Source organism: Rattus norvegicus, chromosome 13 (genome assembly GCF_036323735.1).
Source record: "Rattus norvegicus strain BN/NHsdMcwi chromosome 13, GRCr8, whole genome shotgun sequence".
NCBI classification, from domain to species: domain Eukaryota; kingdom Metazoa; phylum Chordata; class Mammalia; order Rodentia; family Muridae; genus Rattus; species Rattus norvegicus.
The window spans coordinates 47,771,225-47,790,608 of NC_086031.1; the positions used below are offsets into that span (position 1 = coordinate 47,771,225).

At 47.6% G+C, this 19,384-nt stretch overlaps 1 protein-coding gene and 1 long non-coding RNA gene across 9 annotated transcripts in view; one reads left to right on the forward strand and one right to left on the reverse strand.

The window, feature by feature from the left end:
* The window catches only part of Atp2b4 (ATPase plasma membrane Ca2+ transporting 4), a 99,233-nt gene that overhangs the window by 63,068 nt on the left and 16,781 nt on the right, over positions 1 to 19,384 (reverse strand). Inside the window, exon 2 of one of the 8 annotated variants that reach the window (XM_039090641.2) lies at positions 19,078 to 19,215. The exons of the other annotated variants lie outside the window; for them this stretch is intronic. The gene's annotated coding sequence lies outside the window, so the exon portion shown is untranslated. The remainder of the gene's footprint in view (positions 1 to 19,077; positions 19,216 to 19,384) is intronic. 8 annotated transcript variants of the gene reach the window in all.
* LOC134481498 (uncharacterized) lies at positions 14,245 to 17,172 on the forward strand. The gene is made up of 2 exons (XR_010057008.1): positions 14,245 to 16,775; positions 16,960 to 17,172. It is a non-coding gene; the product is annotated as an uncharacterized LOC134481498 (long non-coding RNA).

Genomic DNA, 19,384 nt, shown 5'->3' on the forward strand with positions numbered 1-19,384 from the left:
GGGAGGGGGGAGGGGGAGAGGGAGAGAGGGAGGGGGAGAGGGAAAGAGAAAGAGAATGAGAGAGAGAAAATGAGAGAGAATGGGAGAGAGAGGGAGGGAGGGAGAGAGAGAATGAGAGAGAGAGAATGAGAGAGAGAGAATGAGAGAGAGAAAATGAGAGAGAATGGGAGAGAGAGAATGAGAGAGAGAGAGGGAGAGGGAGAAGGGAAGGGAGAGAGAAAATGAGAGAGAAAGAGAGAATGAGAGAGAGAGAATGAGAGAGAGAGAATGAGAGAGAGGGAGAGGGAGAAGGGAGAGGGAGGGGGAGAGGGAGAGAAAAATGAGAGGGAGGGAGGGAGAGAATGAGAGAATGAGAGAGAATGAGAGAGAGGGAGGGAGGGAGAGAGAGAGAAAATGAGAGAGAATGAGAGAGAGGGAGGGAGGGGGAGAGAGAATGAGAGAGAGAAATGAGATAGAATGAGAGAGAGAGGGAGAGAGGGGGAGGGGAAGAGAGGGGGGAGGGGAGAGGGAGAGGGAGAGAGGGAGGGGGAGAGGGAAAGAGAAAGAGAATGAGAGAGAGAAAATGAGAGAGAATGGGAGAGAGAGGGAGGGAGGGAGAGAGAGAATGAGAGAGAGAGAATGAGAGAGAGAAAATGAGAGAGAATGGGAGAGAGAGGGAGGGAGGGAGAGAGAGAATGAGAGAGAGAGAGAATGAGAGAGAGAAAATGAGAGAATGAGAGAGAGAGAGAGAGAGAGAGAGAGAGAATATGTTTCTTCCAAATGAACAGTATCCTGGCTACAGCCTAATACTTGACTCATCATGGGGAATTAATGAATAAGGGTAGTCGTGGGAAGTCTCATCTCAAAGGTGAGGGAGAGCAGAGAGCCCCAGAAGGGCGAGTTTGTGCCCAACTGCACGTTACCAGATGGTTCTGCTGTCTGCTGTCCCTATGGAACATGGGTAAGGAGTAGATATGCCCGGTGGAAGAGGCCTTCTTCTGTCTCTCCCCGCCATTATGGAAAGATTCAGAGAGGACCTGGAGGAAGAGGAGTATCACCCTCCCTGAGGGAGCAGCCACATTTCTAAAACTCTGAGTGAGCTTTCCCCAGCGTCTCCAGCCTCACACTTCCTGGCCAGCTGTTTGGAATTAGCAAGAACTTCATCACCAGGGACAATCCTTGTAGGTGTTGGGAAAACTTGTGCCTCCCCATCCCAGTCCAAAGAGAAGCTGAGGACACACGGCCTTCTTTCTCTTCCCCACCCCGCTTCCCCAGCCAGCCTCAGAGGACTCTCCTGGGGGTGGGGAAGCAGGGGCACACTGGCAGCAGGCTAGGGGAAACTTTGCCGTCTAAGGCTGTGGAATTCTCCCACTGGGCTCCTCCTTAATCATCACAGCGCTGCTGTATCCTAAACTTGGAACTTTAAAAGGTAGTCCTGGCCCGTGAGAAAGACAAACATGTCAGCGGAGAAAAGCCGGTGCAAGCTGGTATAAGCACTTCCAACCGGGCTCTGGAGTAGCCAAGGAACTGCAACAAGGGAGAGCCCCCTTACCACCCAAAATGGGCATAGGCCACATGGCAGAGATTACTTCCAGACTCACATCAACGAACACTGCCTGTAGCCACATTCTTCACCCCATAGAGAATTTTGCTTCCGTTAAGAACCTACCCAGAGAAGGAATGTCTAACGGCTAGTGGGGATTGTTTGATTCGTTTTTGAAAACTTTTCTCCTTTCTCCTTGAAAAATCTGAGGCTTCGTGGCCTTTTAGGAAAAGAGAACAAAAAGTGCTAGAGAACCCACAGGCCTGAAGTACTAGCTTCTAAGACTGGTCTAAGTGGCCTCTGAGGCCAGGTTGCTATGGTTTCCAGGAGGACAAAAGAGGGGGTAGGGAAGGAACTGCCCTTTTCTTCCTATGGGAATAGTTTCAAGAAAGGAGGGTGCTTACAAACCGAGGGCGTTACAGGACTCAGAGCAACACTTGTACAGCCCAATCCTCCGAGAGCAACAGGCAGGAGGCCCTTGTAGCTAAAGACCCTATCTGGGGTGAGATCACTTCAGAACTCCCAGAAGGTGAGCACTTCTAGACCAAGCCTAGAGGCAGAGATCACGGAGCTGTGACAGAGCTTCGACGGAGAGCCTGGAGAAGAGAGATGGGGCCAACAACCCCAAACTGTGTGTGAAGGTTCCGTTTCCCCCAGTAAGGTCTTCTTGGCCACCCACCCGGACATGGCATCAACACTCGGCCTGCCCAAGTCTCCTGGCTGCTTCACCTTTCAACTCTCAATCAGGATGGGTGGGATAGTGCCAAGTGCCAGCCTGCTACGGTGTCCTCCAAGCAGGATCTGTCAGCAGAATGTGGCCACCTGGCCAAGGAGTTCCCTTTCAGAGCATGGGGAGCTGCTGTTCCGAGAGCCTCCACTTGGATGAGAGCAACAGAGTTTGTGTCAGCTTGCCTTCTCTCGGAGAGGTGACAAAGAGGGCTGAGGTTTCTAAAGTTTGGCTGAGGGTTCTGCCATCTTTAGAACCAAAGACTTGGGCACCACAGTAGACTAAGTATCACCATGTCCTCTCACTTTCTCAAAACACACGAGCTGTCATCAGGCAGCCACGGCCAAGAGGTCAATAAATCACAAGTGTATCACTGGCCAGTGCGCCAGTAAGTTCCTTGCCTTTTCTGGAAAGATTCCTGCTTTGCCACCAGCTACAGCAGTGGCTCTCAATCTGTGGGTCGTGACCCCTTTGGGGATTGAATGACCCATTTCACCAGGGTCACCTAAGACCATCTGCATGCCAGATGTTTACATTAGGATTCATGACAGTAGCAGAATTGCAATTATAAAGTAGCAATGAAAATTTTATGGTTGGAGGTCAGCATAACACAAGGGACCGTGTTAAGGGGCCATGGCACTAGGAACGTTGAGAACTACCGAACTACAACGTCACACAGCTCACAGAACCCCCAGCATTGTAGAGAATTCGGGGGAAACCGATGTAAGCCTCACAGTTTTACACAAATTGTGAGGCAAACACAGGACCCAGGCAATGGACAGACACGTTGCACAGTCTAGATGGGAAATCAGGGCAGAGGTGGGGGATAACGTGGTTTGTACCAGGCATGGATTGGAGGCTAGCACCGGCTTCCTTTACCTGTTCACTCACACTTATCAGGCACCTCTGGGGCCATACTACTTAGAGCAGTCAAGCTTCGTGCAGGGGAGTTCATTCATAGCCTCCCCTCCCCCATCTTATGGCTCAGCCCTCTACCTATACACCCTCCCGCCCCCAGCAAAGGGGATCCTTCTGCTACTTCTAGGCTGCTTCCCACAGTTGTTTAGGGTGTGCCCTGCACAAAAGTACCAAGCAAGGAGGTGACTGGGACACAAAATCTACGCTGGTTTTTGTTTTTGTTTTTTTTTTTGGATGAGCCTTGTATCGTGGGCTAGCTTCATCTCTCTCAAATCTTTGCAAAGTCGCCTAATGGAACTAACGGTTATTCTTACCTCTTTGCCCGGAACATTCTCTGGACCCACAAGACCTTAAGCAACACCCGAAGAAGAAAACCAGCAGCGAAACCAGTCTGACCACGGATACACCGGAAGCAGAGCTTAGGATACCAAGGCAGCCAGATACATAATAAGCCAGTTCAGATCCATGACAGTTTCTACCAATCTGTCTTTCCTGAGTCTTGTCCACATCCAGAAGGTTAAGGCTAAGGTTATGATTTTGAGGCTAGCCCGGGTTATCTAGTCCTGATCTCAAAGCAGGAACAAGAGAACAAATCCCCACGCTCCACCCACTGCATCTGTCTGAGTAAGCTGCTGTGCGGAGCCTCTCACAGGACAACTTGCTCCCGTCTGCAAATGTAACAGAGTATCATTAATAGTATTAGAGACTGGTGCTTGCCAGTGGGATGGGTCTCAAGTTGGGCGGGTTATTGGTTGGCCATTCCCTCAGTCCCTGCATTTCTTGTAGACAGGATACATTTTGGGTTGAAAGCTTTGTGGGTGGGTTGGTGTCTCTATGGCTCCACTGGGCTTCCTGCCTGGCTACAGGAGGTGGTCTCTTCAGGTTCTATGTCCCCAATGTAGTGAGTCACAATTAAGGTCACCGCCATTGATTCTTGGGTACCTCCCTTATCCCAGGTCTCTTGTCTCTTCCTGGAGATGCACACCCACCCCTCACCCTCATCAGCAGAGTCAAGTAACCTGGACCTTTGGGGCTCTCAGAGTCTGAACCACCAACCAAAGAACATACATTGGCTGGAGCTAGGCCTCCCCACACATATGTAGCAGATGTGCAGCTTGGTCTTCATGTGGGTCCTGAACGACTGGAGTGGGGCCGTCCCAAAAGCTGTTGCCTGTACATGAGATATGTTCTTCTAGCTGGACTGCCTTGTCTGGCCTCAGTGGGAGAGGAAGGGCCTAGACACTTGAAGTACCAGGGTGGAGGGATTCAGGGTGGGGGGTTCAGAGGAGAAGGGGAGGAGGGATGAGGGAAGGATTATGGAAGGGGGATAGTGAGAGGGATGTAAAGTGAATAAAAGTTAAAATTAAATTAAAAAATAAAACATTGAAGTAATTCACTGTATAGAGATTGGAGTGTTATAAATGATTGTTTCCTCTGGGTATAAAGGGCCACACGCATTGGATGAAGGCCTACAGTAAGAAGATATTGTAGAAGGATACAGTGAGAAGATATTGGACAGATGAAGCAAGCTGCCTGCCCCTCTGCCAGAGGCCGCCAGTTCCTCTGGCCATGTTGTTGCCACTCCTTATCCCAGATCTAACCCTGGACTCTACATAACCAGGGGGACACCAGCATTCCCTGTTTCGACTCCTCCCAAACCTCTAACTTTTGCAACTGTCCGAGGAATCTATTTGCCACTTGTTAAGTGGTGTTGGCAAGAAGGCAGAGGCAGCAAGTCTCCACAGTTGGTTAAAAAGAATGTTCTTCAGGAGCTTGTCCTGAGGTATTACTTCCCAGACACTAAAGCATGCAGCCATTTGGTCATTGTGACAATTTTTAAAGACAAGGCAGATTTGATAACACATGAAGCTCACTAGTAATGTGACTCACTAATTAAGACCATACAATAAGCCGTACACCCACAGGAAGAATCTAGAAGCAATAAGACATACAGCATGCCCCATGGTCCTATCAAGAGAGTAGAGGGAGCCAGGCCTGTGGTGGGTGTAGGCCCATAACCCCACCTACTTGGAGGACATCTGCACTGTCTATTTAAAAAAGTGTCACAAATAGCAATGTCAGAGTTTTGAAAAAAAAAATTCCAGCCTTTTTCAGTTGCAGAGGGAATTTAAAGTCAACCTGGGCAGAAAATCAGCTGGAGGTGGGCGTGGGATCAGGGTCTTATACACTGTCTGGTTTATCCTCAGCTCTGTTTAAGCACATCCCTGGTCAAATTTCGTGAGAGCCTGTCTCAAGATAAACAGAACAGCCAGGGATGGCATTACCTATAATCTCAGTACATGGAAGGTGGAAGCAGGAAGCAGGAAGCAGGAAGCAGGAAGTAGGAGGATCAAGAGTTCAAGGCCCCTCTGGGCTAATAAGATCCCGTCTCAGACAAACAGAGAGTATTAGGGATATAGCTCAGTGGGAGAGGACTTGTCCATTATGTGTGAGGCTCAGATACTGAAGCCAGTACTAGGAACCCTGCCTCCCCACAGTATACAAACAGGAGAGAGTGGAGAGAGGTGGAATGAGAAAAGGAAAACGTCCTGCATTAGACTCAGATACTACACTGGAGCTGGGGGATCCTGTTCTGGTGAGCTCAGAGGATTCAGAGGAGAAAGCTCAGAGACTTCCTCCCTGAGGTGACTGTGAGGCATGCTGGGTGCATGTGTGACTCTGGTATGTGTCATCACTGTTATTGGCCATGGGCACCTTAAGGGTGCAAATTGTGGTCTAGCCAGAGGCTGTGCAGCTACGGGGACACTGAGGGTTGGGTGTTAAAGGGCGAGCTACTGAGGAAGAGTCAGAGGAAGGAAGTAATAGGGCTCTCTTCTCGGGGAACCCCCAGTCTGGAGAAGTCTGGATGACGGAACCAGGGTGTGCCACACAGAGAGAACCTGTGATGAGTGTGCACACAGGAATCCCCAAGGCACCGAGGACCATGTGGAGCCCTGCCTGGTGTGTCAGGCAGACAAGGGGAAGGGCTGGAGAGAAGAGAAAAACAAAAAGCCACAAGACATTTTTAAAAGTAGAGAGAAGAGGCTGCTTTTCGGCAAGCACATTTCCTGGAACAGGCAGGCTGAAGCAAGATGGAGACCCCCAGAGAGACACTTCCCTGTGTAGCACTCCTGGGCTTATGTAATGTCATACACTCGGTCAAAGAGATCATCTCTGCAGCCAGGTGTAGCAGAGCTCACCTATAATCCCAGGACTTGGGAGGCAGAGGCCAGCCTGGTCTACATGGTGAGTTCCAGGACAGACAGAGCTACATAGTGAGACCTTGAAAACCAAAAAGCAACTCGAAGCAAAACAAAACAAAGCAGCAACAACAACAACAACAAAAGATGAAAGAAAAAAATCGACCTCTGGAAGGTGAAACCTAGAAGGTTTTATACCTATCCCCTTCACTGCCTGCAAGAGCTGGCCCTGGTTTCCTGCTTCTAAACTCCTGCCTACTGTGCTGGGCCCAGGGAGAGCCAGGATGCCCTGGGATGGGCGAGGGCAGTGCGCTGCACGTTTGTACAATGGAACTGTTATTCTCTTCTTCAAGGAAGGAAGCAGACACATTACATTACAGAGTCTCAAAGACACCATACTAAGCGAAATAAGCCAGACACAAAAGGACAAAGGCTGTGGATTCTATTCATGGGAAGAATCTACAGTAGAGACAAGGAAGGAGGGTGCTGGTTACCAGGGGTTGGGGTGAGGGGGACGGTGCCGGATCGTCCAGAGGGAACAGTTTCTGTTGGGTGGGTGAAAAAGTCTGGGGATGGAGGGTGGTGATGGTTTTACAACAGTGTGGCTGTATATAAGTTTCATGTGTCACATATTTTAATGCATACACACACACACACACACACACACACACACACACACACACACACACCTAACTCAGGAAGCAAATACGAAAGTGGCACTGTATTGGGGTAGCACAGAACTCAGTTGGGCCCATCATGGTCACAGAGGTAAAAGGCCAGAGCTACAAAGGATAGTCATTGACAGTGACCTTTGACAAGCTCAGGACTGAGAGAAAAAGGAGGGCCTGGTAAACGTCACACAGCAAGCAGATGACCTGAGGAGGCTGTGTGACCCAGCCTTGGACTAGGGTAACAGACAGGACTTTTTTTTTTTTTTAAGATTTATTTATTTTATGTATATGAGTACACTGTCACTGTCTTCAGACACACCAGAGGAGGGCATCAGATCTCATTACAGATGGTTGTGAGCCACCATGTGGTTGCCGGGAATTGAACTCAGGACCTCTGGAAGAGCAGTCAGTGCTCCTAGCCACTGAGCCATCTCTCCAGCCCCAGACAGGACTTTTTAAATTCAAAGAGTGTGTGAGGTGGTAGAAGGGCAGCGAGGAGGCCGGGCAAGAGGGTGAGCTATCACCTTCTAAAGGAGCAGGAGGAAAGAGTCAGCTTTCACCTACTGTCACTTCCAAAGTCACCCCATCCCATCACCTCCTTGGAGTACACAGACCTGAGTGGAGTGAGGACAAAGGAGGCCCTCCTGCCCTAACACAGAGAATTCCTAGGTTCCTATGGACCCCCACATCATCTCACCAGATGCCCAACAGCCTTAGGAGAGAGGGTGACTATCATTTCTATTTCACGGGGACAAAACTCTTGGACACATGTCTAGAGACACACAGGAGCAGAGCCACAATCCACATCTGAGGTTAACAAAAAGCTGCCCCCCAACCCCCAACAATCCTGCCTTTGAGATACTTTCTAGGCCAGGAGACTCTTTCCCAGGCACCAGTCCCTTCAAAGTATTGAGGACATAGGCTTGTGGACAAGGTCAAGGTCATTGGCTGTATAGCTGGCCCAAATCCCAGAGCTTGTTTGACCTTGGTGTAAGTAGTTAAAAGTTTCTGGTTCCTAAGTTCTTGCATGAAACACACAAGCGCAAGTGTGCGCGCACGCACGCACGCGCACGCACACACACACACACACAGAGAGAGAGAGAGAGAGAGAGAGAGAGAGAGAGAGAGAGAGAGAGAGAGATATGCACACACAGGGTTGGGGGAGGTACGCTGGTGTTGGTGGTGCTGGGAATCAAACTCAGGACCTGAAGCTTGTTAAACATGGACCACTCCTGAACTACATTCTCAACTCTATGGTTGACTGACTTGTCACTTCATTTGTTGGGTCTGGAGCCAATAGGGACCGACTTCGTGAGTCAGAAGTTGAGCAAAACTTTACAGCATGTGGTAAGGAAAGGAAAGGAAAGGAACTTTTGTTGAATGCTAATGAACTGGATTGGAATCCAAGCTCTGGTGTTGGACAAGTTCCCCACCAGCGTCACTACCCAGTGACCATGTAACATGCGGAGCAGTGCCAAGCCATCTGGCTTATTTCTGTAGGAAAGCACTTTGCTTACAACCAGCACGTTCCTCAGCAGAAGAGGGACATTTCACTCTCACCCTACTAACTTCTGAGCGCACTCTTTTTCGGGGTCGATGTTTGCAAGCCCTTAGGCAGGAATTTACCCGTGCCCACTTAATTCCTTCTAAAATCAATATGGGTCCCTACCTCAGTCCCAGGCTTTGATTTAGGAATAGTAATAGAAGCCATCATGTTTTATATATATATATATATACATATATGTATACATATATATATATGTATGTATATATATTCATGAATTAATGAATATTAGTGATTAAAGTGACTAACACAGCAGCTACCTCAGAAATGCTAATAGCTTTTCATTTCTCTTTTGGGTCAGAACTTTAGTATATATCATTTATGTGTGTGCTTTCTCTGCCTCTGTGTGTGTGTGTGTGTGTGTGTGTGTGTGTGTGTGTGTGTGTGCGTGCGCACCGTCTGCAGGGGGTAGCGATTGTCACGGGAGCTCTGAAATTGGCATTACAGATGATTGTGAGCTACAATGAGAGTGCTCTTAACTGCCGAGCCATCCCTCCAGTCCCAAGTGTTAATGTATTTGTTTTAATGGCCACATGTACACCCTTCATTTGTATTTCCTTTTCCTTTACTAGTTTAGAAGATGTAGTTTTCATCTACAGATGTGCATGCGTGCGTGCGTGCGTGAGTGTGTGTGTGTGTGTGTGTGTGTTGTGTGTGCCACCGCACGTGTGTGGAGGTCGGAGGACAACTCTGGGAAGTCTTCTCCTACCTTCATGCAGGTCCTGGGGATCGAATCAACTGTTTCCCTGCTGAGCAATCTCTCCAGCTCTCACCGACCTCCTCCTGAATTGCATAAGTATTTCCCAACTCTTAAACTCCAAAGACTGGCCTTCCCTTTCATAGGCCGTAGCTATCAGGACTGTAATTACAACTTCATTTTTCTCCCGACACACTAGACATGGTTATCACTATTGTCTTTCCCATCAGTATTTAGATTTAGCTCTGGGCTTTCATTTCTTTAGATCTCTTCCTTAAGTAATTTTTATTTTGAAATTTGTCCTCTGGAAGTTTCTTCAGTGTGTGTGTGTGTGTGTGTGTGTGTGTGTGTGTGTGTTTTGGGGGAGTCTTATTGGCAGAAATCTCTGTTTTCATCTGACTCCAAAGGGCTTTACCCTACCCACATTCATGAAAAGGGTTTTACTGATGATGAAGTCTGTGTTAGCAATTATTTTCATTGTCTTCTAATTTTGTGGAAAACATCTGTCAGCGGGCATGGTGGAGCATGCCTTTAATCGCAGCACTCCAGACAGGCAGATCCTGAGAGTTAGAGGCCAGCCTGATCCACATAGCGAGCTCTAGGACACCCAAGGCTGTGTAGAGAGACCCAGTCTCAAAAAGCAAAACCAAAGCAAGACAAATTGCATATACACATATATATACACATACATGTACACATACATCATATACATAGATATATATGTATGTATATGATCAAATTTCATCTATTTCTGAGCATCCTCTCTTTATGTAGGATCTTTTCTAGGTGTTGGCAAATTATAGCACTCAGGCCAAGATGGGAGGGTTGCCTGGTTTTGTAAATAATGTTTGATTGACACAAAGCCACAACTACCATCTAAACACCATCCCCCATGACCACTTTCACAGCCTGAGTGCACAACTAGTAGTTATGAAGAGACCATATGGCCACAAGGCCCGAAACATTTACCTTCTGCCCTTTACAATGAGAGGATTACCGGTTTGGCTATATTCTCTAACCCTTTATACTTCTTGCATAATTTTTACCTTTATCTCTTCCATCTTCTATATCAATTTCTTCAGAAAAAAACTCATTTACTAGTTTTGTCCTTAGCTCTGCTATCCTATTTAAACTAGACACTTAAATGTTAATTTCCGAGAGCCTGCGATTGTACCTCCATGGTGTATAGCATTTGCTTTGGGGTTCCAACCTTGGTACCCCAGAAAGAGGAAAGTTCATAACACAAATGTTGTGGGAATGGTGACCCATTTCAGTAATTCCAGTATTTAAAAGCTGAGGCAGGAGGATTACCATGAGTTCAAGGTCAACCTCAGTTACAGAGTGAGATAGTGGCTCTAAATACCAATAACAACCCAGGCAGTGGTGGCGCATGCCTTTAATCCCAGCACCGGAAGGCAAGTGAATCTGAGACCAAGGCCAGCCTGGTGAGTTCCAGGCCAGCCAGGGCTACACAGAAAAACCCTGTCTTGAAAAAAATACTGATTTCCTTTACTCCATTTGGTTCCTCATCGTATCTGTCAAGCTGGGTGTCCTGTGTCTCCGTCATTCTTCCAATACCCTGCTAACTGATTATCTGCTGTTTCTGTGAGTCTGGTCTGAATCATCTCCACCGCTCAACCTCATTGGCAACCAGGGAAACGTAAATGTAGAACAGGAAGAAAAAGCACTCAGAAGGCACAGGCAGAAGGACTGTAAAATCAAGGATTCCGTGTGAGCTTCAGGTCAGCCTGGGGTACACAATAGGACTCTTGGAGAGCGTGTGGGTCGGGGATGGACAGTGAGGAGGAGGTTGGGATGGGTGGGGCTGGTGGTAGGGGAGGGGTGTAACAAAGAGGAGAGGGAAGGGAAGGGAGGGGGTATTTTCCACGAGCATGGTCAAAGCTACCAATTGTGGCAAGGCCCTCTGACAGGAACTCCTATTGTCAATACACTACTTTGAACACGTGAGCCTAACAAGACTTTTATCAATGAACGAAATTCTCTCTAGATGTGAAGTGGGTGGGAGAAGGCATAGTCAAGGCAAGCAGAGCAGTTTTCCATTACAGAGTTAGAGGCACTGAAGCATTGGGTGCCAGCGAGTTACGGAGGCCTGGTCTCCCTCTTTGGGTGGGGACTGTAGAGAGTCATTGTATTTCACAATGGAAGGAGCCTCAGTTGTCCCTACAGGCCTGAGTGTGCATCTCCTCTGGGATCCACAATAAAACAGCCTAGGGCAGAACCTGAAACCCTTCCAGGTCAGATTAGAGGGGTTCTAAAAGGAGACCAACTCTACTTAGGCTCCGGAGGCCGGGAGCAGTGACTGGAGCAGAAGACTTGTCCTATGAGGACCTCACCGCCGCCCTTGCCTTGGGCTGGCACACAATGTCTGGACCTGCTGCTCCCCGCCCTCCGCCGCAGGCGTCCGTCCGGGCGCCGCTGGCTCCCAGCACTGCCGAGGATTGTGAACAGCTGGGGAAAGACAGGCCTAAGCCCCTGAGGCCTGGCTCAGCCCAGAAACCCAAAATAACGCGACTTGCTCCACCCTGGCAGCGGTGATTGCTCAAGAAGGGGACCTGTGACTCATATCAGAGCAGCCAACCTAGAGGCCCAGGCCCCACCCTCTCTACGATCCCTCCCCCTCCCCCTCTTTTCCCACCAAACTCTGGGGAAGGCCCTGCCCCACCCTCCACCTTAGGGACCAATCCTTAAAACAAAAAACGGATGATGGCAGTAGCTCTAGCAAGGTTTTCTCTGGAGGGCCCAGACCTCTTGGGAGCACAGCTCCGCATTTTGCACCGCGCGCATGCTCAATCGAAGGGATACCTGATATTAGCGGATAGGGGCTGAAAAATGGAGTCCACTCTGAGGTTTGAGCTTCGAGGACAACGCTGGGTAGAAGAGACAGCCCAGAGTCTGCCTCTCAGTAGCAGCAATAAGGCTAGGCAAACTGGACAGCCCCCCTGAGTTACGAGTGGAGCCTGAGATCCCAGAATGGAAACTAGCCAGTCTTCTCCATTACTAGCGGGGACCACCAGTTTCAGCGATCTCAATTTTTTGTAGTCTAATTGAAAAAAAAATCTGGCCGCAAATCACAGTGTTTTTAACTTCCCAGAGAGTGTCAGTTTAGATCCCACACTCTAGATTATCATAACAATTCTTTGTGGTTAGAAGCAGATTTCAAATGGGGCTCAGAGGTTAAGTGCCTTACTCTCTAGCTAGTGTCAAGGTCAAGAGCAGAATTCAGTCCCAGGATCCTTTGCTGTCCCCCAAGACTCCCAGGTTTCTTCCCCACTTTGAGGAGGACATTTCTCTGGTTTCTGGCTCACTGTTTACACAACAGCATAAAGAAGGCCCACTCTGCTCAAGGAGCGTTCAATTTGTAAGAACTGGAGAAATAACCCCCAAGCTTCTAGGGAATAGGGAGTTGAGGACATTCATTGGACAGGCTTCCACAGTCCAGCCTTCGGATTAATACTCTGCACACTAGAGGCATCCAATGGCATGCAAGGGAATTAATGTGACCAACACATTCGTGTTTCTTGTCTTACAGAATTTGCTGTTCCTTCTCTTTGTGTGTTGCTGTAGGAGGTACTGAGTGAAGTAATAGGTTAGTAAAAGATTCTTCTTTATTAATCATGGAAATTCTCAAATACTTCCCTCCATTTTCTTATCCATCTCCCAAAGCCACCCAGGAGGAAGACAGTGAAATCTCTCTGCTGCCAGGGACAGAATATTTGGACAGTGGTTCAAAGTTTAGCCAGAGTCACACAGCTTGTGAATGTACCCAAAACTCCATGACCTAACCTGTGGTCCTGCGCTGGACATGTGCCAGCATTCTTTGGATGACCTGTATCTGCCACAGAAGCCCCAGGGAATCTGCGTCACTCTTAAATTTATGAAAACCAGTTGGTACAATCTCCGACAGGCTGGTATCCAGACTGACTCAGAACTGCTGTGTGATGGTTGTGCATGGCCCAGAGAGTGGCACTATTAGGAGGTGTGGCCTTGTTGGAGAAAGTGTGTTATTGTGGGCATGGGCTTTGAGACCCTCATCCTAGCTGCCTGGAAGCCAGTCTTCTCCTATTGGTCTTTAGACTCCTGCACTATGCCTGCCTGGATGCTGCCATGCTCCCACCTTGATGATAATGGACTGAACCTCTGAACCTGTAAGCCAGCCCCAATCAATGTTGCCCTTATAAGAGTTGCCTTGGTCATGGTGCCTGTTCACAGCAGTAAAACCCTAAGACATACCGTAACCGTTTAGTGTGTCAGGTGACCTCTCTGTCCTCACCACACACACTGAACTCTGGTTTTTGGCCACACATTTTCTCATATCCTTTTGATGTAGACAGCCTCCTTGATCTTCCTAATTCTCCTTTCTCTGTCTCTCTCTGCTCTATTCTTGGATGATATTTTAAAGTTTCTTTTCTTTAAAAATATAGCTGCGGATTGAATATACTTAGCTCGTCTTTACACATGAATGTGTAATAGAACAAAGAAAGAAAAACCTCATAGTTCTCACCAGCCAGGAGCCATGGTGAGAGCTCAACCCTGCAGGAGGGGTCAGCCTTGGTCATCAGTGAGCAAACCTACTCACAAGTGGAGAGGGGGCTTTATCTAGGATGCTCTTCTGCCAGAATGCCAGGCCCTGAGCTGAGCCAGGGTAGGTGCCAGTTTGCATTTCTGACTCCCACTTCAGACACAAGTTGGTCTGGTCATCTCACGCTTTCCTGTGGGTTCCAGACATGCAGAGGAAGAAACTTCCTCAAAGACTGTCTAAGAGGCCCAGGCCTTCCTGCTTCTCTGCCTGGCTATTCCAGCTTCCAAACTCCACACCCTGCCTGGCTGGCTCCAGATCACAGCTCTCCAGGCAAAGGCCGTGGGTCCTGCTGGAACAACGTGTAACCAGGTACTTATGACGTGGAACCCACGCTCACTACTCTCTCTTTTTTTTTTTTTTTCGGAGCTGGGGACTGAACCCAGGGCCTTGCGCTTGCTAGGCAAGCGCTCTACCACTGAGCTAAATCCCTAACCCTCACTACTCTCAAGTAGGGAAAATTTACTGCAAAACCTCAGTATTTAAAACATTCCAAATTTGTTTTTCAAATATACTAACCTGGGAGCAGGGTATAAACCTGCAGTCTCAGGTACTCAGGGGCCTGCTAAGGAAGGAGAATTACGTGTGCTCAGGAGTCCGAAGCTGGCCTACGCAGCAGAATCAGAGACTGTCTGTCTGTCTGCCTGTCTGTCTCTGCGCATACATTTAAAAGAATAAAGAAACATGAAACACATTAATAGCTATAAATTTGAATTTATTACAAGTTTTCTTTCAAGGTTTTTTTCCCCCTCTAATTTTCTAGATCTTCTAGAATGATCTTGAGTAGAATCAGAATATAACCCAGACTACAGAGTCCAGGAGGTATGGTTTGAATTTGACAGCCTTCACTTAGTACCCAGGTGAACTTGGATAAAGTGTTACTTTATTTTATTTATTATTTATTTATTTATTTGTTTATTTATTTATTTATTTTTGCCTTGGTGTCCCTTTAAAAGGGAGGATGGGCACAACACCTTCCTTACAGGGGAGCCTGTACCGTGACACTTAGCATCTGCCTGGGTGGGTGAGAGTAGCCTCCAGCAAATGTTGGACATTTATATATTACTGTTATTCTTACAGGAAAAGTAAACATTCTTAGAAATAACATTTTGGCTTGATGCTACCTTGGTGTACAAGACCCTGCCTTTAAAAAAAAAAGTCACTTTCTAAAAATACAGCATGTCCGTTAAAAGAAGCCAGCGAAGCCCTCACCCTCTTCAGAAGGTGTCTCTGACGCTGAGCGGAGCAAGAATAAGCACAAAGCACGGTTGACTCGTGTAAATGGTCGCATGAAAAGAGGGAAGTAGGAGAGGAAAAAGGAGCGACGGTGGAGACAAACACAAGGCTCATGAAAGAAAACGGAGATGCCATTTTCTTCTCTACTGGTGCAGGAGACTGGACATGGGCTACGCATTCACTCTGCCGATGAGCTGCAGTCTGGTTCAGGATTTTTTTTTTTTAAAGACAACAAAGCGAACAAAACAAAACCCCCGAAAACTAGCTAGATCAAACCACAGAATAACTAATCAAACTCTCAAACAGCAAGCTTAAAAATAGCACACACAGCCACATTCCACGGCACCTGTAACCCCAGAACCCTGGAGACTGAGGCAGGGGGAAGGAGAGTTCAGGGTCATGCAGCCAGGGGGTGTACAGGTCTCAAACAAAACAAAGGAATCCCCAAGCAAACCAAGGCTAAGAGAGAAAAACAGAACAGAGACACAGACAATGGGGCCTATAGGAAGACAAGAGCCTGTGGGTTGAGAAAGAGGGAGTGCCCTGCTTGGTTAGGGCATGAGAGATCCTGTTGCCTGAGGCCCCAGCAGGATGACTAAAGGGCTTAGTGGCAGATAACCCTAGCTCCAGCTGGGTCTGAAGTTAGCCTCATGTTACACGACGGACTTTTGTGGGGTTAGGGTATGGAAGGGGCCAGCCCAAGACCTCTGAAAAGAAGCTGTTGGCAGGAACAGGTGCCTGGGGGTAGAGCTTGGTGCAGAGAGGCTGAGCAGGAGAACTTTGCCACACTTGCATTGCTGTGACCCTTGATTGTTAACAATCTCACAGTGCAACTGTCTCACTTGTCTGGTGCCAAGAACATAAGTGGAGGTTGGACATCAGGAAAAAAAAAAAAAGGAATTATCACCATGACCTCAGTTCTCCTGAGGAGTTCTCACCCTGCTGTTGACCTTGGAGGACGGCCACCTAACCCGAGCAGGGCACAGATGGTGGTTGGGGGAGCTCACAGACTCCTAACATGGCTCTAAAGAAGGCGAGACACTGAAAAGTGAAGTTTGCTCAAATAAGGCTTCAGTCAGCCATGGTGGATCACACTTAAAATCCTAACACTTGGGAGGTTTGAGACAGGAGGATTGCCAGGAGTTCAAGGCAAGTCTGGCTTATACAGTGAGCTCCAGGTTAGCATGGACAATGGAACAAACCCTGTGTCAAAACAAACAAACAAGCAAATAAACTTCCCTAAGGGTGTCATAATGCTGGGGGGCCATGGCCCACTGTAACATGTCCCGGGGCACTGGCTGGCCATGGTTTTTTCTTTGTTTGTTTGCTTGCAAAAACCAGTTACTAACATCCCAGGTAGACTCAGTCTCGGCCATCTGAAGCCATGTGAGCAAGAGCAGGCGTTCAGGCTGCCACCCTGGCCTTCCATGTGCCCTGGCCTTCCCTCTTCAGAGAGCCATTTCCCCCATTCGATGTTTGCACATTCAAAGGGATGCTGACACCAGGCAGGAAACAGACCAGAGCGAAGCAGACTGAGCATTCACTGAAGACAGGAGAGGAGGAGACACAGCCAGGAGAAGCTTCACCCATCAGAACAGGCCAGCGGTTACTTAGCTCCTGCTGACCGTTGCCATGGAGAAAAGGTAGGCTGATACTGGCTGGGCTTCTGGTTTGGGGGGTGGGAATTTGTTTCTAAGTGAAATCTTCTTACTTTAAATTTTTGGTAACCAACTATAATTAATCTGTAAGGTTGTTTGGGTAGGAGGGAGCAGAGAATTTGAGAGTTGAGATGTCCCTGAAGTATATTCAGTCCAAACTTTACTTTAGCCACGAAGACACTGAAGACTGGGGAGTTTTGGCGAGTTCCAGAGACTGGAAAGCAGCTCGACAGACTAAAAGCCTTGCCTCCCCATGTCTGGTCTCAGATCAGCACCTCTAGGGCCTGGCTTCTTGGTGATTCGCTGATCCACTTGGGGCTGCACACTTGGATGTGAGCCTTTTGAAAAACCTGGCAACAGTAAAAGGTTTCTGAACACTAAATGGACCAGAATTGATCTAAAATCAAGTGTATCTCTAAGGAGATTCTGGGTGTGCCTGCCTGTGTTATATGGTAGACCCTCACTGCAGCCTTGGGTCTTAAGCACTCTGCACCATCTATGGTATTGCCGTGTCAGGGCCAGGGAACGCTGTTTATGAATCACCTTGGCTCAGATTCCAAGTTACTGTATGCTGTGAACCGCAATGTTTTTAGTGTACATACTGTTTCCCCCCTTATAGAAATATAGTGGTTTAATTACTGAAGATAAAGTTTTAATATTTCAGCATGTATCAACTTAGTGTGTTTAGAATTATATTGTTAGAATGTTTTACTTCAGTCAGGGGATGGTGGAGTACACACCTTTAATCCCAGCATTCAGGAGGCAGAGGCAGGTAGACATGGTTTCCAAGGCAACCTAGTCTACACAGTGAGTTCCAGGATAGCTAGGTCTATGCAGAGAGACACTCTGTCAACAAATAAAAACAAAACCAAAACCAAAACCAACCAACCAACCAACCAACCAACCAACCAACCAAAGCCCAAAGTACAAGGTTTTATTTTGTTCTTGAGGGAGGGTCTCTCTATTATGTAGATCTGTCTCTTCTGAAACTGGACCAGGCTCACCTCAAAGTCACAGAATATTTGATTTTAAAAACTGTTGTTTGACTTGCTGACTTGAGTTTCATTTACAAAAAACGAAACTGTTGTGGGCCAATGAGATGGCCCAACGTGTGGCTCAAGAGCATTGGCTGCTAAGCCTGGTGTTCAGAGTTTGGCCCTGGTTTGATCCCCAGGACCCACATGGTGAAGGAGAGACAGCCTCAAGTCACCCTCCAGTCTCCACACGTGCACTGTGGGACCACCACCCACCCCCATCTCTTCAGCACAGACACAAAATAAATACACGAATAAGCGTTAAAGAGATAGATAAGTTGAATTTTGTTCGTGCTTGAAGGAATTTGCAATAATTTCTCAAATGGCTCTAGACATATTTCTGCCATTTTGTGTTTTGTATTTATAAGAAGCGGCATTCTCAGAATTGACAATTATAAAATCAAAATATTAGTCAGTTCTGAAAACCCTTGAAGATATTCAACACTCTCTAGAATCAAATCAGCAGCCAAGACTTCTTTATCTAAAAATAAACAAGCAGGTCGCATTAGCAGGAAAATTTGCTTTTCTTTTCCACAAATGGTAAAATTATAAGTGTTCTAAGCAGCATTGATTTTAAAATGAATTCCTTTATCATTTACTAATCCATAAATGATCTGTATACTTATTTTACACACCTATATACCTGGGCCCCTATGGCAATTTCTTGGGCAAAAGGGGGTCATAATTGGGAAAAGTTTAAGTGGCCCCAGCTCTAGAACATTCTGTCTGTCATTCAGAGGCCTTTGCTAGCAATTGTTCAGACATAGTATGACGAGCTACTAAGCAGAAATGCTGGCTCTGGAGAGGAAACGGGTAAATTTACTATGGTCTTGACTGAACTTTAAAGAAAGCTTTTATTTGTTAATTCATCGATTCATCCATCCATGCATCCTCCACTGATCACGAGATGAGGCAATGTTTATGCTATATTTAATCCCGGCGACAGAGATGACGAAAGCATCACTCCTCCCTTGAAGGAGCCCACAGGCTGGCTCCCAGGCTTGCTGAGAGCAGGATACCCCAGCAACTGCAGTGCCGTTAGCCAGTGAACTCTTAGCTAATATTCACATCTGCATCCATAAGTCACTTCCCCTGAAGGCATCTCCAGTGCCAGATGCTATCCCCACGGACTGTAGAATTTCCTCCACTCAGAGCCGGGAGCCCTGGAGCTGCCCACAGGAAGTGAGAACAAGATGCATTTAATGCCAAAGCCCCTTCCAGAGCAAGGAAGGCAAAAGTGACTCATGCATTACCTTGGCCCAGTGGCCGCTATGTTCCAGCTGAGATCGCTTGAGAGTGTGTACCAGAGAAAGCAAGGCAGATTCCAGCCTAGACTCTCCCAGCTGTGTATCCAGTGGTCTGCTCCATTCCAGTAGCAGCTGGCAGCTGACCTGGGTGACCAAACAGTGAAGATTCCCTTGGGTCCTCACAGTTTCTAAAAAGAACATCGCACCTAGTCTGACTTCCATTACAGACAAGAGCTTCCCCAGTGTTGTCTCTTATGGTCAGAGGAATTCAGGGGGGCAAGAACAAACATCGAAGCATCTGAACTACCCCACC